This window comes from Uranotaenia lowii, chromosome 2 (assembly GCF_029784155.1).
Source record: "Uranotaenia lowii strain MFRU-FL chromosome 2, ASM2978415v1, whole genome shotgun sequence".
NCBI lineage: Eukaryota > Metazoa > Arthropoda > Insecta > Diptera > Culicidae > Uranotaenia > Uranotaenia lowii.
This window is the reverse complement of record NC_073692.1, coordinates 378,935,680-378,953,879: the sequence shown is the minus strand read 5'-3', so window position 1 is coordinate 378,953,879 and position 18,200 is coordinate 378,935,680. Positions and strand designations below refer to the sequence as shown.

The 18,200-nt window shown below is 32.4% G+C and overlaps 2 protein-coding genes across 6 annotated transcripts in view; one reads left to right on the top strand and one right to left on the bottom strand.

The window, feature by feature from the left end:
* The window catches only part of LOC129747505 (copper-transporting ATPase 1), a 108,905-nt gene that overhangs the window by 17,640 nt on the left and 73,065 nt on the right, over positions 1-18,200 (bottom strand). The gene's annotated exons all lie outside the window — the stretch shown is intronic.
* The window catches only part of LOC129747506 (sorting nexin lst-4), a 29,346-nt gene continuing 21,956 nt past the window's right edge, over positions 10,811-18,200 (top strand). Inside the window, exon 1 of the mRNA XM_055741762.1 lies at positions 10,811-11,033. The gene's annotated coding sequence lies outside the window, so the exon portion shown is untranslated. The remainder of the gene's footprint in view (positions 11,034-18,200) is intronic.

The window sequence follows — 18,200 nt, the reverse complement described above, 5'->3', positions numbered from 1 at the left end:
AGAGAAACATGAACTATCAAAGAACGAAAGAACATAAGCCGTAAATATCATGAAAATTTCGAAAAAGATACAACGGCTCACCGACAGGACTTGAACCTGCAATCTCCGCTTCGGTACAACGGCGCGTTAGCCAATTCCACCACGGTGAACGTGATGGATCCGGCAATAAGCCGTAAATATCATGAAAATTTCGAAAAAGATACAACGGCTCACCGACAGGACTTGAACCTGCAATCTCCGCTTCGGTACAACGGCGCGTTAGCCAATTCCACCACGGTGAACGTGATGGATCCGGCGAACACGAGCAATCGAGCTCTGCCGATCAACTGCTGGACCTTCTATCGAAACACCATGTATATCCCGCATGTGATCTTTCCCTCTATTGATCTCTCTTGTTTCTCTAACCATCATCTAATCATCACATATGAAAATGTGATCATTTTCAGGTACAAAGATGTACCAAGCGATTTCATGACATCAGTATTGATTTCAACAGAGCAACACCTCCCTGTGTAACTGGTCTGCTCGGAACCTTGAGCGGCACTGATTGCTTCTTCATCTGACCGTAAGTTGCGGCAAACCCGAAGCAATCGACCATGTGCTCGTTCGGCTAAAATCCCGAGTCGATGGGTGGGGTTAGAGAAACAAGAGAGATCAATAGAGGGAAAGATCACATGCGGGATATACATGGTGTTTCGATAGAAGGTCCAGCAGTTGATCGGCAGAGCTCGATTGCTCGTGTTCGCCGGATCCATCACGTTCACCGTGGTGGAATTGGCTAACGCGCCGTTGTACCGAAGCGGAGATTGCAGGTTCAAGTCCTGTCGGTGAGCCGTTGTATCTTTTTCGAAATTTTCATGATATTTACGGCTTATGTTCTTTCGTTCTTTGATAGTTCATGTTTCTCTAATTTCTTTCATCACATATGAAAATGTGGTCATTTTTGTCATTTTTGTCATTTTTGTCATTTTTGTCATTTTTGTCATTTTTGTCATTTTTGTCATTTTTGTCATTTTTGTCATTTTTGTCATTTTTGTCATTTTTGTCATTTTTGTCATTTTTGTCATTTTTGTCATTTTTGTCATTTTTGTCATTTTTGTCATTTTTGTAATTTTTGTCATTTTTGTCATTTTTGTCATTTTTGTAATTTTTGTCATTTTTGTCATTTTTGTCATTTTTGTCATTTTTGTCATTTTTGTCATTTTTGTCATTTTTGTCATTTTTGTCATTTTTGTCATTTTTGTCATTTTTGTCATTTTTGTCATTTTTGTCATTTTTGTCATTTTTGTCATTTTTGTCATTTTTGTCATTTTTGTCATTTTTGTCATTTTTGTCATTTTTGTCATTTTTGTCATTTTTGTCATTTTTGTCATTTTTGTCATTTTTGTCATTTTTGTCATTTTTGTCATTTTTGTCATTTTTGTCATTTTTGTCATTTTTGTCATTTTTGTCATTTTTGTCATTTTTGTCATTTTTGTCATTTTTGTCATTTTTGTCATTTTTGTCATTTTTGTCATTTTTGTCATTTTTGTCATTTTTGTCATTTTTGTCATTTTTGTCATTTTTGTCATTTTTGTCATTTTTGTCATTTTTGTCATTTTTGTCATTTTTGTCATTTTTGTCATTTTTGTCATTTTTGTCATTTTTGTCATTTTTGTCATTTTTGTCATTTTTGTCATTTTTGTCATTTTTGTCATTTTTGTCATTTTTGTCATTTTTATCATTTTTATCATTTTTGTCATTTTTGTCATTTTTGTCATTTTTGTCATTTTTGTCATTTTTGTCATTTTTGTCATTTTTGTCATTTTTGTCATTTTTGTCATTTTTGTCATTTTTGTCATTTTTGTCATTTTTGTCATTTTTGTCATTTTTGTCATTTTTGTCATTTTTGTCATTTTTGTCATTTTTGTCATTTTTGTCATTTTTGTCATTTTTGTCATTTTTGTCATTTTTGTCATTTTTGTCATTTTTGTCATTTTTGTCATTTTTGTCATTTTTGTCATTTTTGTCATTTTTGTCATTTTTGTCATTTTTGTCATTTTTGTCATTTTTGTCATTTTTGTCATTTTTGTCATTTTTGTCATTTTTGTCATTTTTGTCATTTTTGTCATTTTTGTCATTTTTGTCATTTTTGTCATTTTTGTCATTTTTGTCATTTTTGTCATTTTTGTCATTTTTGTCATTTTTGTCATTTTTGTCATTTTTGTCATTTTTGTCATTTTTGTCATTTTTGTCATTTTTGTCATTTTTGTCATTTTTGTCATTTTTGTCATTTTTGTCATTTTTGTCATTTTTGTCATTTTTGTCATTTTTGTCATTTTTGTCATTTTTGTCATTTTTGTCATTTTTGTCATTTTTGTCATTTTTGTCATTTTTGTCATTTTTGTCATTTTTGTCATTTTTGTCATTTTTGTCATTTTTGTCATTTTTGTCATTTTTGTCATTTTTGTCATTTTTGTCATTTTTGTCATTTTTGTCATTTTTGTCATTTTTGTCATTTTTGTCATTTTTGTCATTTTTGACATTTTTGACATTTTTGTCATTTTTGTCATTTTTGTCATTTTTGTCATTTTTGTCATTTTTGTCATTTTTGTCATTTTTGTCATTTTTGTCATTTTTGTCATTTTTGTCATTTTTGTCATTTTTGTCATTTTTGTCATTTTTGTCATTTTTGTCATTTTTGTCATTTTTGTCATTTTTGTCATTTTTGTCATTTTTGTCATTTTTGTCATTTTTGTCATTTTTGTCATTTTTGTCATTTTTGTCATTTTTGTCATTTTTGTCATTTTTGTCATTTTTGTCATTTTTGTCATTTTTGTCATTTTTGTCATTTTTGTCATTTTTGTCATTTTTGTCATTTTTGTCATTTTTGTCATTTTTGTCATTTTTGTCATTTTTGTCATTTTTGTCATTTTTGTCATTTTTGTCATTTTTGTCATTTTTGTCATTTTTGTCATTTTTGTCATTTTTGTCATTTTTGTCATTTTTGTCATTTTTGTCATTTTTGTCATTTTTGTCATTTTTGTCATTTTTGTCATTTTTGTCATTTTTGTCATTTTTGTCATTTTTGTCATTTTTGTCATTTTTGTCATTTTTGTCATTTTTGTCATTTTTGTCATTTTTGTCATTTTTGTCATTTTTGTCATTTTTGTCATTTTTGTCATTTTTGTCATTTTTGTCATTTTTGTCATTTTTGTCATTTTTGTCATTTTTGTCATTTTTGTCATTTTTGTCATTTTTGTCATTTTTGTCATTTTTGTCATTTTTGTCATTTTTGTCATTTTTGTCATTTTTGTCATTTTTGTCATTTTTGTCATTTTTGTCATTTTTGTCATTTTTGTCATTTTTGTCATTTTTGTCATTTTTGTCATTTTTGTCATTTTTGTCATTTTTGTCATTTTTGTCATTTTTGTCATTTTTGTCATTTTTGTCATTTTTGTCATTTTTGTCATTTTTGTCATTTTTGTCATTTTTGTCATTTTTGTCATTTTTGTCATTTTTGTCATTTTTGTCATTTTTGTCATTTTTGTCATTTTTGTCATTTTTGTCATTTTTGTCATTTTTGTCATTTTTGTCATTTTTGTCATTTTTGTCATTTTTGTCATTTTTGTAAATTTTGTCAATTTTGTCAATTTTGTCAATTTTGTCAATTTTGTCAATTTTGTCAATTTTGTTAATTTTGTCAATTTTGTCAATTTTGTCAATTTTGTCAATTTTGTCATTTTGTCAATTTTTTCAATTTTGTCAATTTTGTCAATTTTGTCAATTTTGTCAATTTTGTCAATTTTGTCAATTTTGTCAATTTGTCAATTTTGTCAATTTTGTCAATTTTGTCAATTTTGTCAATTTTGTCAATTTTGTTAATTTTGTCATTTTTATCAATTTTGTCAATTTTGTCAATTTTGTCAATTTTGTCAATTTTGTCAATTTTGTCAATTTTGTCAATTTTGTCAATTTTGTCAATTTTGTCAATTTTGTCAATTTTGTCAATTTTGTCAATTTTGTCATTTTTGTCATTTTTGTCATTTTTGTCATTTTTGTCATTTTTGTCATTTTTGTCATTTTTGTCATTTTTGTCATTTTTGTCATTTTTGTCATTTTTGTCATTTTTTTCATTTTTGTCATTTTTGTCATTTTTGTCATTTTTGTCATTTTTGTCATTTTTGTCATTTTTGTCATTTTTGTCATTTTTGTCATTTTTGTCATTTTTGTCATTTTTGTCATTTTTGTCATTTTTGTCATTTTTGTCATTTTTGTCATTTTTGTCATTTTTGTCATTTTTGTCATTTTTGTCATTTTTGTCATTTTTGTCATTTTTGTCATTTTTGTCATTTTTGTCATTTTTGTCATTTTTGTCATTTTTGTCATTTTTGTCAATTTTGTCAATTTTGTCAATTTTGTCAATTTTGTCAATTTTGTCAATTTTGTCAATTTTGTCAATTTTGTCAATTTTGTCAATTTGTCAATTTTGTCAATTTTGTCAATTTTGTCAATTTTGTCATTTTTGTCAATTTTGTCATTTTTGTCAATTTTGTCAATTTTGTCAATTTTGTCAATTTTGTCAATTTTGTCAATTTTGTCATTTTTGTCATTTTTGTCATTTTTGTCATTTTTGTCATTTTTGTCATTTTTGTCATTTTTGTCATTTTTGTCATTTTTGTCATTTTTGTCATTTTTGTCATTTTTGTCATTTTTGTCATTTTTGTCATTTTTGTCATTTTTGTCATTTTTGTCATTTTTGTCATTTTTGTCATTTTTGTCATTTTTGTCATTTTTGTCATTTTTGTCATTTTTGTCATTTTTGTCATTTTTGTCATTTTTGTCATTTTTGTCATTTTTGTCATTTTTGTCATTTTTGTCATTTTTGTCATTTTTGTCATTTTTGTCATTTTTGTCATTTTTGTCATTTTTGTCATTTTTGTCATTTTTGTCATTTTTGTCATTTTTGTCATTTTTGTCATTTTTGTCATTTTTGTCATTTTTGTCATTTTTGTCATTTTTGTCATTTTTGTCATTTTTGTCATTTTTGTCATTTTTGTCATTTTTGTCATTTTTGTCATTTTTGTCATTTTTGTCATTTTTGTCATTTTTGTCATTTTTGTCATTTTTGTCATTTTTGTCATTTTTGTCATTTTTGTCATTTTTGTCATTTTTGTCATTTTTGTCATTTTTGTCATTTTTGTCATTTTTGTCATTTTTGTCATTTTTGTCATTTTTGTCATTTTTGTCATTTTTGTCATTTTTGTCATTTTTGTCATTTTTGTCATTTTTGTCATTTTTGTCATTTTTGTCATTTTTGTCATTTTTGTCATTTTTGTCATTTTTGTCATTTTTGTCATTTTTGTCATTTTTGTCATTTTTGTCATTTTTGTCATTTTTGTCATTTTTGTCATTTTTGTCATTTTTGTCATTTTTGTCATTTTTGTCATTTTTGTCATTTTTGTCATTTTTGTCATTTTTGTCATTTTTGTCATTTTTGTCATTTTTGTCATTTTTTTCATTTTTTTCATTTTTGTCATTTTTGTCATTTTTGTCATTTTTGTCATTTTTGTCATTTTTTTCATTTTTGTCATTTTTGTCATTTTTGTCATTTTTGTCATTTTTGTCATTTTTGTTATTTTTGTCATTTTTGTCATTTTTGTCATTTTTGTGATTTTTGTCATTTTTGTCATTTTTGTCATTTTTGTCATTTTTGTCATTTTTGTCATTTTTGTCATTTTTGTCATTTTTGTCATTTTTGTCATTTTTGTCATTTTTGTCATTTTTGTCATTTTTGTCATTTTTGCCATTTTTGCCATTTTTGTCATTTTTGTCATTTTTGTCATTTTTGTCATTTTTGTCATTTTTGTCATTTTTGTCATTTTTGTCATTTTTGTCATTTTTGTCATTTTTGTCATTTTTGTCATTTTTTTCAATTTTGTCAATTTTGTTAATTTGTTCAATTTTGTCAATTTTGTCAATTTTATCAATTTTGTCAATTTTGTCAATTTTGTCATTTTTGTCATTTTTGTCATTTTTGTCATTTTTGTCATTTTTGTCATTTTTGTCATTTTTGTCATTTTTGTCATTTTTGTCATTTTTGTCATTTTTGTCATTTTTGTCATTTTTGTCATTTTTGTCATTTTTTTCATTTTTGTCATTTTTTTCATTTTTGTCATTTTTGTTATTTTTGTCATTTTTTTCAATTTTATCAATTTTGTCATTTTTGTCAATTTTGTTAATTTGTTCAATTTTGTCAATTTTGTCAATTTTATCAATTTTGTCAATTTTGTCAATTTTGTCAATTTTGTCAATTTTGTCATTTTTGTCAATTTTGTCAATTTTGTCAATTTTGTCAATTTTGTCAATTTTGTCAATTTTGTCAATTTTGTCAATTTTGTCAATTTTGTCAATTTGGTCAATTTTGTCAATTTTGTCAATTTTGTCAATTTTGTCAATTTTGTCAATTTTGTCAATTTTGTCAATTTTTTCAATTTTGTCAATTTTGTCAATTTTGTCAATTTTGTCAATTTTGTCAATTTTGTCAATTTTGTCAATTTTGTCAATTTTGTCAATTTTGTCAATTTTGTCAATTTTGTCAATTTTGTCAATTTTGTCAATTTTGTCAATTTTGTCAATTCTGTCAATTTTGTCAAGTTTTCAATTTTGTTAATTTTGTTTATTTTGTCATTTTTTTCAATTTTGTCAATTTTGTCAAGTTGTCAATTTTGTCTATTTTGTCAATTTTGTCAATTTTGTCAATTTTGTCATTTTTGTCAATTTTGTCAATTTTGTCAATTTTGTCAATTTTGTCAATTTGGTCAATTTTGTCAATTTTGTCAATTTTGTCAATTTTGTCAATTTTGTCAATTTTGTCAATTTTGTCAATTTTGTCAATTTTGTCAATTTTGTCAATTTTGTCAATTTTGTCAATTTTGTCAATTTTGTCAATTTTGTCAATTTTGTCAATTTTTTCAATTTTGTCAATTTTGTCAATTTTGTCACTTTTGTCAATTTTGTCAATTTTGTCAATTTTGTAAACTTTGTCAATTTTGTCAATTTTGTAAATTTAGTCAATTTTGTCATTTTTGTCATTTTTGTCAATTTTGTCAATTTTTTCAATTTTGTCAATTTTGTCAATTTTGTCAATTTTGTCAATTTTGTCAATTTTGTCAATTTTGTCAATTTTGTCAATTTTGTCAATTTTGTCAATTTTGTCAATTTTGTCAATTTTGTCAATTTTGTCAATTTTGTCAATTTTGTCAATTTTGTCTATTTTGTCAATTTTGTCAATTTTGTCAATTTTGTCAATTTTGTCAATTTTGTCAATTTTGTCAATTTTGTCAATTTTGTCAATTTTGTCAATTTTGTCAATTTTGTCAATTTTGTCAATTTTGTCAATTTTGTCAATTTTGTCAATTTTGTCAATTTTGTCAATTTTGTCAATTTTGTCAATTTTGTCAATTTTGTCAATTTTGTCAATTTTGTCTATTTTGTCAATTTTGTCATTTTTGTCATTTTTGTCAATTTCGTCAATTTTGTCAATTTTGTCAATTTTGTCAATTTGTCAATTTTGTCAATTTTGACAATTTTTTCGATTTTGTCAAATTTGTTAATTTTGTCAATTTTTTTTCAATTTTTTCAATGTTTTCGTTTTTTTTAAATTTTGTCAATTTTGTCAATTTTGTCAATTTTGTCAATTTTGTCAATCTTATCAATTTTGTCAAATTTGTCAAATTTGTCAATTTTGTCAATTTTGTCAATTTTGTCAATTTTGTCAATTTTGTCAATTTTGTCAATTTTTTCAATTTTGTCAATTTTGTCAATTTTGTCAAATTTGTCAATTTTGACAAATTTGACAAATTTGACAAAATTGATAAGATTGACAAAATTGACAAAATTGACAAAATTGACAAAATTTAAAAAAAACGAAAACATTGAAAAAATTGAAAAAAAATTGACAAAATTAACAAATTTGACAAAATCGAAAAAATTGTCAAAATTGACAAAATTGACAAATTGACAAAATTGACAAAATTGACAAAATTGACGAAATTGACAAAAATGACAAAAATGACAAAATTGACAAAATAGACAAAATTGACAAAATTGACAAAATTGACAAAATTGACAAAATTGACAAAATTGACAAAATTGACAAAATTGACAAAATTGACAAAATTGACAAAATTGACAAAATTGACAAAATTGACAAAATTGACAAAATTGACAAAATTGACAAAATTGACAAAATTGACAAAATTGACAAAATTGACAAAATTGACAAAATTGACAAAATTGACAAAATAGACAAAATTGACAAAATTGACAAAATTGACAAAATTGACAAAATTGACAAAATTGACAAAATTGACAAAATTGACAAAATTGACAAAATTGACAAAATTGACAAAATTGACAAAATTGACAAAATTGACAAAATTGACAAAATTGACAAAATTGACAAAATTGAAAAAATTGACAAAATTGACAAAAATGACAAAAATGACAAAATTGACTAAATTTACAAAATTGACAAAATTGACAAAGTTTACAAAATTGACAAAATTGACAAAATTGACAAAAGTGACAAAATTGACAAAATTGACAAAATTGAAAAAATTGACAAAATTGACAAAATTGACAAAATTGACAAAATTGACAAAATTGACAAAATTGACAAAATTGACAAAATTGACAAAATTGACAAAATTGACCAAATTGACAAAATTGACAAAATTGACAAAATTGACAAAATTGACAAAAATGACAAAATTGACAAAATTGACAAAATTGACAAAATAGACAAAATTGACAACTTGACAAAATTGACAAAATTGAAAAAAATGACAAAATAAACAAAATTAACAAAATTGAAAACTTGACAAAATTGACAGAATTGACAAAATTGACAAAATTGACAAAATTGACAAAATTGACAATATTGACAAAATTGACAAAATTGACAAAATTGACAAAATTGACAAAATTGACAAAATTGACAAAATTGACAAAATTGACAAAATTGAAAAAATTGAAAAAATTGACAAAATTGACAAAATTGACAAAATTGACAAAATTGACAAAATTGACAAAATTGACAAAATTGACAAAATTGACCAAATTGACAAAATTGACAAAATTGACAAAATTGACAAAATTGACAAAATTGACAAAATTGACAAAATTGACAAAAATGACAAAATTGACAAAATTGACAAAATTGACAAAATTGATAAAATTGACAAAATTGACAAAATTGAACAAATTAACAAAATTGACAAAAATGACAAAATTGATAATATTGAAAAAAATGACAAAAATAACAAAAATGACAAAAATGAAAAAAATGACAAAAATGAAAAAAATGACAAAAATGACAAAAATGACAAAAATGACAAAAATGACAAAAATGACAAAAATGACAAAAATGACAAAAATGACAAAAATGACAAAAATGACAAAAATGACAAAAATGACAAAATTGACAAAATTGACAAAATTGATAAAATTGACAAAATTGACAAAATTGAACAAATTAACAAAATTGACAAAATTGAAAAAAATGACAAAAATGACAAAAATGACAAAAATGACAAAAATGACAAAAATGACAAAAATGACAAAAATGACAAAAATGACAAAAATGACAAAAATGACAAAAATGACAAAAATGGCAAATTTGTCAAATTGGTCAAATTTGTCAATTTTGTCAATTTTGTCAATTTTGTCAATTTTGTCAATTTTGTCAATTTTTTCAATTTTGTCAATTTTGTCAATTTTGTCAAATTTGTCAATTTTGTCAATTTTGTCAATTTTGTCAATTTTGTCAATTTTGTCAATTTTGTCAATTTTGTCAATTTTGTCAATTTTGTCAATTTTGTCAATTTTGTCAATTTTGACAATTTTGTCAATTTTGTCAATTTTGTCAATTTTGTCAATTTTGTCAATTTTGTCAATTTTGTCAATTTTGTCAATTTTGTCAATTTGGTCAATTTTGTCAGTTTTGTCATTTTTGTCAATTTGTGTAAATTTTGTCAATTTTGTCAATTTTGTCAATTTTGTCAATTTTGTCAATTTTGACAGTTTTCTATTTTGTTAATTTTCTTAATTTTTTATATCTGCAAGTTTTGTCAATAAGTTAATTTTTTAAGTTAATCTATTACGTGTTTGTTTGAAGAATTTTGTTCATATTTCAGTGTTTCAATTTTTTTAATAATGTCAATCTTGTTAATTTATGCCAAAGTTGGAATTTTTAAATGAAAAAAAAATTATTTAGATTCAGTTTTTCACGTTTTTGACAAAAATCTCGTAAAACAAAAGTGCTAGTTTTTTTCAGTGCAAAATCAACTGTGGCCCCTTCAAAAGTGACGTTTTCGTGAACCAATCAGCAAAATATGTCAACTTTCTGATTTCAAAATCGTTTCGTTCGTGGAAAAAAGGTCGAATAAGTCGCGAGTCTGCTGACGGTTCGCAAATAATACGGGAATTGTTCAGTTTCGTTTCAATATTATTGCTGCACCTTTGGGGGAAACATTCAAGTTCGGTTCAGTTTCAGATCGGTGTCGAAATACGTGTAAAAAGTTGAAAATTTCCAGCAAAGGGTGGAAACGACGGAATTATCTCGAAGGGGTTTGGGGCAAAAATTAGGGTCATCAGCGAATCAGCGAAGAGGCAGGCCCAAAAGCTCGTGGCGGCGAAGTCTAGCCGCTGAAATCCGCACAGTTGACGAGAACCTTGGCTGGCAGCAAGTGAAGACGCTGGCTCCGGATCGCCAGCAGTGGAGATCTTTTATCTCAGCCCTATGCGCCGGTCAATCGGCGCTGGACCCTTAGGTAGGTAGGTATCAGCGAATCAGCAGCTGAACGAGGCAGAAAAAAAAACTGCGGAGCTGGAAGACGTTCTAACATCATCACGTCGTCATCATCATCATTATTGTTTATCATTAACTGGTAGCAGCAAATTGGTGCAGCTTCTGATAAGCGAAACTCTGTTGCGCATATAGAGCTAGACGAGGGACGAAATCAGCACAGGAAGCACTGGAAGAGATCCATGTAAGTATCTTGATTATTGTTCAATACCTGGGTCAGTGGGAACAAAAAAGCACGACAGGTCAAACCGAAGAAGTTGACGTCATGTTCGATTATTCATCCTCGTAGCGATCCTCCAACTTTGGGGTGGGGAAGACTTAAGCCTATTGCTTGCCTTTTTAGTCTTTTCCCTATGTATACTCGACAGGCAGTCGAAGGCAAATGGTTCATTTTTTTGTCGAAAACGAATCCATAGATAAAAATGTAAGTGCTATTAGTAAAACGGGCTTGATTAAACTTTCAAGGGACCGATGATTTAAGTCAGATTATAATACACACATTCGAGCTGATATTCATAGCGTGATATAATTGATCTATCTTTGAAAGTAGTTAGCTAATTGTTACTGCTGTTATGTCTAATTAATTTCTGTGAATAATAGTCACAGCTTCAGGATTCATTCAAGGCTGACAACACGTTGGGAATTCTAAGTCAACTATCTTCCATTCGCTTCTATCCACCCGCTACTAAGTCACAAATTGCCAGACATATACCCTGGAAACAAAGAAAGTCTCTGAGAAGCTAAGTCATTAGCGTATAGTACACACTCGAGGAGCAGCCAATAGTACACACAATCAGTAGCATTTTTCTTGTTCCTGTTTGTGTTTCGTTTTCATTGCTCAATCACGCTCTCCTGCTGCTGCTCGCTTCCGGACAACAACGATCCAGTCAGTTCTGATTGATGATGGTTGGCCGTTGCCGCTGCAATATGGATATGTTAGCCATAAGTTTTGATTTAACTGCCAGGGGAAGTCATTCCACCCTACTACGACGCTCTGTGTCTGTCTACTCGGGTTGCTGCAGCTGGTGGATATATTGATACTGCCAAGCGATGACCTTGCCCACGTTTATCATCACCCAGCGAGGATCGAGCAGAGGTGTCTGTTAGGGGTTCGTGTGTAGCAAACTAGGTGAGAAGGACTAAGCATGGGGAAATTTTTTTCAAAGTGAGTAACCGATTTTTTTCACTGGTTTTGGGTTGTACCTGCATGGTAAATAGATTCCAGTTACTCAGTTGTTAAGAGTATAAGATGTTTTCTATAAATGGTTCTATCATTTGCTTAAAATGTACCTACCTACCTATCTAAGGGTTAAACTTTGTAAAAGAAAAAGGCCTTTAATAAACTATGTAGTTGTAAATAAAAAATAACCTACCCAAGAGTCCGGCGCCGAACCAAGTTTCGCACCCGTATAACAATACGAATTTGGCGTTTGAGTTGAAGATTCGGATATTTGTTCGTAGAGAAATCTGGCGTGAGCGCCAGATGTTTCGGAAACCCGCAAGCGCAAATCGTGCTTTTCTGGGGAGAGGATCATCAAACATAATTAGGTATTTCACTCGAAATGCGTATAACGCAAACATAATTAAAGTTCGATTATTTTGTTTCCTGATTGACTATGGTTATTCGATAACAGTCATTACCGTGTTCAGCTCGCCAAGACCTGATTCTCAAAGAGAGTCATGTTCAGTGCCACCAAAGGCGAATCGGTCTTTTTGAGGGTTCTCACATTAACTTGCTTGCTTCCATCGGCCGAATCGAGCGACTCCGAATGTCATTTTCCCCTGTTAAACTGCGAAAAGTATACAGACTTGTACGTGAAAACCGAATGCATGGACGTCTTCGGACATCAACGGTTTTCCGACAATTGGACCTTGTCAGCATATCTGGAGCATCGGGATGCAGAAAAACATCGATCGGATGAGCACCAACTTAACCTAGTGGATCATGTCGTACCGGAAGTGATTGATCCAGCTTGTTTGAAGATTGTGACCAAGGTACGGGGAGATGCCTTCCTATCAAGCCATACCCTGCAGTTAGTCTTCAACTGCAACGGGTCGCTAATGTTCGACATCAGCTTCAGTTGGAGCGCTTGCACCAATATCAACGTGGTTATCAGTTTCTACGACAAACGCACTTTTCTGCCTCTGGAATGTTCTCCGTTGGGACCAATCGGATCCTTTCAATTGATATCCGATTTGAGGACGGTTTTCGTGTTGCTTCGAACAGATCCTGAGCAACCTGCTGAGAAACAAATGTCAGGAATTGTCCTTCGCAATGAGTTGATAGATCGGAAATTGAATCTCACTTTACCAGAGATGGTTTTGATTGAACCCAAACTGATTAGCCCCGAAAAGTGCGACTGTGAGCGTATTAAAATGTACAAAGACAAATTGTTTGCCTGCCGGGAGCGAGCGCGTAAAAATAAAAATTCATTCAAAGATGCTGAGGGAAGGCTGCAATCAACTAGTACCGTTAACTTCACTTTTGTTTACTTGATTTGGTTTGCGATAGCTTTCGTTATAGTGTTTGTATTCATCGTTAAAGTGTTTATCTAAAAATTTCGTAATCTTTCCACATCAAGGCTCTTTTATTGAAAACTCCAAGGATGTTGCGGTTTTAAAAAAAAGCTGATGTGAAAATTTCGTTTGACTGCATACAATATTACTCGCTTTCCTCAGGCATTTTTTCTCGTTGCAAAAAGTCAACAGCTTTCGGAACATGCGATGACCAAATACTTTTAGTTGATGCAGTATTTTTATGATGTGTTAAGCAGATTGATTTCATCTGCATGAGGACGTTGTTCGTAAAATATGTTGTCAAATCAAATCATATTATATTCTTTAAATGAACAAACAAGACAAATAATAAATATCTTTCTTGAAAGTTCTGTCAACATGTTTGCTTTAAATTTAGTCTTGTTAAATACACTTGATTTAAGCTCTGTCAGTCGGTCAAATATGGTTATTTGGTTCTGTCCCGCAAACTCAGCTGAATCTGGATGAAAATAATATGTGCATCGAATAAAATTCATGGCTGATTTAGCATTGCAAAGTAAACTATTTCAACCTTATCTCAAAACAGATTCAACTTTGCATTGATAATTTTTTTCTGATTTCGTAAATTGTGGGTTAGATTAGGAATTCTTTAGGCTCAGAGATGCCAACTGTTTTTCAGAAAAGGCTGGAAGATTTAAAAAAAAAAGAGCTGGAAAAGTTTGGATGGCAAATTTAACAGGTTTATGTATTCAGGGTTGTTTGTCGAGTCCTTAAACAACTACCCATTACATTAGCGATAGCTATTTGTCACTTTCCACTTCTAATATTCCCTAACCGGGAGAGAACTCATTTCTCAATGCGTACTTTAGAATATCAGGCAACACTGTTGTGTTACCACGAACACAATTTGAGTAGTCTCGCGTAATCGTGTGATGATGTAAACAGTTGTACTGTCATCATCATCACCATTCTATAGTCCTATTTGCCGCTGATAGTGTTCGTGATATTATGCTGGTTGTTTCACCAACACTTTTCAGTTTTGGGACAATCAACCTCAAAAACGACTATGTGTGTCGACCGGCTGCTCGTTTTTTGTACCGAGAGTTTTTTTAGGTTAATTGTCCCGTCTCATCTGTACACGCTCAGCAAGTGTGCGTAAGAAATGTCAAAAACAACTCTATTGTTCGGGAATTATCATTCGCTATTGATGGTGCAAAGTAAGTGAGGACCAAAACAAACTGTTTTGGTTACTTCGCGGTGGCTGCAGATATCCTGCTGGAGAATTGGACCGATCCCAAACGTTTTGGCTCCGGAGGATCCAAAACAAAATCGTAAGTTCAACACCTTCCCTCAATTCGTAAATTGAGAATGCTGAACAGCTTCGGATGACTCGCTCTCGGTAGCGCCTTCGTGAACGCATCAGCTGGCTGATCTTCAGTAGAGATGTGTCGCAGAGAAAGCTGACCGCCCGTCACGATCTCCCTGATGAACGCGTTGATGGGTCCGCGCCTCCTCTATGTACTGGATGCAAGGGATGTTGTCCTCCATTAACATGAAAGGGGTGCTAACCACACTCAATTCACCAAGGAAATTTGTTAACCACAAACCTTCCTTGACTGTGTGGCAAAGGACTCCTATCTCAACTTCGGTCGACGACAGACTGACAGACTGACGTTTTGTTTACCAAAAAACTAGATTCTCGAAGACCATGTAAGCGTAGCCTGATACAGATCTTCGATCATCGAGGTCGTTGGCAAAATCTGCATCAGTATACCCGATGAGTGGTTCCGATTTCGCGTTTCTGCGGAATACCAACGCCGTATCGGTCGTACCTCGAAGGTATCGCAGAATACGCTTCAGGCTTTGCCAATGCCATCTGCCAGGCTGGCCTGGTATTTGCACAGTGAATTCAGCAGTCACTCTTCAACGGAGAGAAACCAAGCTTTCTTATCTCATCGTCGAATCGCTGGTTCCAAGCACGACCCACTTGCTTCAAGCCGTAGAGGCTTTTTCACAATCGAAAGACCTTCGATTTGCCGACGTCATCGTTCGGTAACTGCATGAAGATAACCTCTTCTAAATTTCCATTCAGGAATGCAGTTTTGACGTCCATCTGATGAACGACCATGTCGTATTCGTTCGCCACCGCCGAGACGGTTCGAACGCTCTCCATCTTGGCAACCGCTGCATAGGTTTCCGAGTAGTTCAATCCTGGTCTTTGAGAACATCCATTTGCGACCAATCGTGCCTTGTAGCGACCATCGTCCTTCACGGTGAACACCCACTTGGACAGGATGGGTTTCCTGTGACCCGGGGGCAAGCTAACCGCTTTCCAAGTCTTGTTCTTCTTCAGGGCTGTCATCACCTCGTCGATGGCGACCTTCCAGGAATCCCAGTCGTCCCGGCACTTCAGCTCAGTGATGTTCTGAGGTAACGCCTCATCAACAACAGCGGCTACGTTAGCCACGTAGCGCTGTGTAGTTCCTCTTGTTCGCTGAATTCGTCTCAGGGCCGGTTCAGGGGTGGAATCTTGGTCATCATCATCATCATCAACAACCCAACTGTTGAAACACAGTGTGATCTGGATCCGCAGACACATCGACTAACCGCTCAGATGTGTTTTCTGTTGTTGGTACATCGACTGACTGCTCAAATGTGTTTTCGGGTGTTCGTACATCGACTGGCTGCTCGGATGTTGGCTGTTGTTCTGGCTTATACACTTCGGCTCAACAACCGCTCAAATGTGATGGCCACTAGTGGGTCTTCGACAGGCTTCTCGATGCCCTCCTCTGGCGCAGCACCGCCACGCACTGACTCTAAAACGCTGGTTTCATCGAAGGCCACGTTGCGGTGAGTCTCGATGGATCGGCTCGAACCATTCTAAAGCCGATATAAGCTATTCGCGTCACCCACGAATACCTGACGTTTCGATTTGGGATCAAGCTTCTGTCTCTTTTCCTTGGGAATCTGTGCGTTCGCTGGACAACCAAAAACCACATCTCGAAAAGAGTCTTTTCGACATTCCGCTACCATGGATCATCGCTCTGGCCTTCTCCATCGGTGTACGATTTCCTCGCTTGCTGACGCCGTTCTGCTGCGGAGTATACGGGACCGGGAATATCTTCTGCACTCCTTTCTCTGAACAATTGTCTTTGAAACTCGTTACTAACGTATTCACGCCCTTTGTCGCATCGCATCTTGCACAGCTTCTGACCGAAGTGTGCAGTTACTATACCTTCGTACTGCTTGAAGCGCTCGGACACCTCGCTCTTGTGCGTGAGCAGATAGACGGTCATGAACTTGACCGAATCCGTCAAACGTCGGCATCTCCATATACCCACACACGTCCGAGTGCACAAGCTCTAACGGTCTACCCGACCTAGGCAGCTCAACGTTGTTAAAACTGTTGGCTTCTTGTCTACCTGCCAAACAGCTTTCGCAGACAGCTTGTTTCTCCACATTGGCTGGAATATGGCAGATACCTTCTCCCATATTGTCACGGATCATTCACTGCAACGTTCCAACGCCAAGATGTCCGAGTCGTATATGCCATTGTTTGACTGCCGGCTGACTCCCAAGCAAGGCTTTCCATCTGATTTTAGGGCTCCAAAATAAATCCAAGCAGTATAAGTCGTTCAGGAGTTTCCCTTGGGCAAAAACCTCCCCTAAAAACTCAAACTTGACTTGCTATCCGAGAAACGTAACCCTTTTACCATTCTCGGTGCACATTCTAATCGAAAAAAGGTTTTCGTCGAGCTCTGGAATCACAAGTATATTGTACAGTATAATTGGAACAATGAACTTTGGGGCCGTTCACATACCACGTGGACAACATAGGGGGGGAGGGGGGTATGGAAATGTCCACGCTTGTCCACGGAGTGGGGGGTAGGGGTTTGGGTCAATTCCACGTGGACATACTTACTTTCAAAATATTATCTAAATGTGAATAAATATTAAGATGTTTAAGTTTAAACAATAAGTAGCTACTTTAAAGCAAGTGATAAATATGCTAATAGAGAAATTTAAAAAAATTTTATATCAGGAAATTCTTATTGGGTTTTACAAAATCAGCCATTTCTATAACAAAAAGGCAAAAAGTGATGTTTTATAACTGTCAAATTAAAGGGTATTTAAAATTAAAACTTTTTCAAATGTGTCCACGTGGACATCCGGGGAGGGGGGTAGGGGTTTGCCAAATGTCCACGCTTGTCCACGGAGGGGGAGGAGGGGGTCAAAATTCTTATTTTTCTGTCCACGTGGTATCTGAACGGCCCCTTTCCAATTACACTTCTTCCGGATCTTCAAAAACGACTCGTTGTCATATTTGTCGATGATATTTTTCATGCTTGAGTGGTGAACTTCGAGTTATTTTGCGATTTGGTTGTTGGTAACACCCTTTTCTGTGCACCAAGTGTGTAGAATTTTCTTTCTTGTTTCAAGATCAATACGAACCATAGCGAAGATGAAAAAACTAATCCGAACAAATGGTTTGCACAACACTTTTTAGGCATGTAAACAAACTTTATTTTGCATACACACAGAAAAAAGTTCACCCATTTTTGGGTATACTAGTTTCAAAAGTTGCTAATGACTTTTCGATACAGTTCTTTTCGCATGCATCGGACCCGATAAGTTGTCAAATATGCATTTAACTACGCCACTGCAGCTGTCATCGCAAAAACCGGACGTAGCCGAACGACTGCGGCCACCATCAGCCAACAGCCGGTGCTGATTATTGCTGCTAACGAATTTGTTTATAAACACGTTCTCACGAATCATGACGAAATCATGACCGTTGGCGGTCGATGATGGTTACAGTGTGAAACAATACTAACCCAACTAAAGTGCTACAACT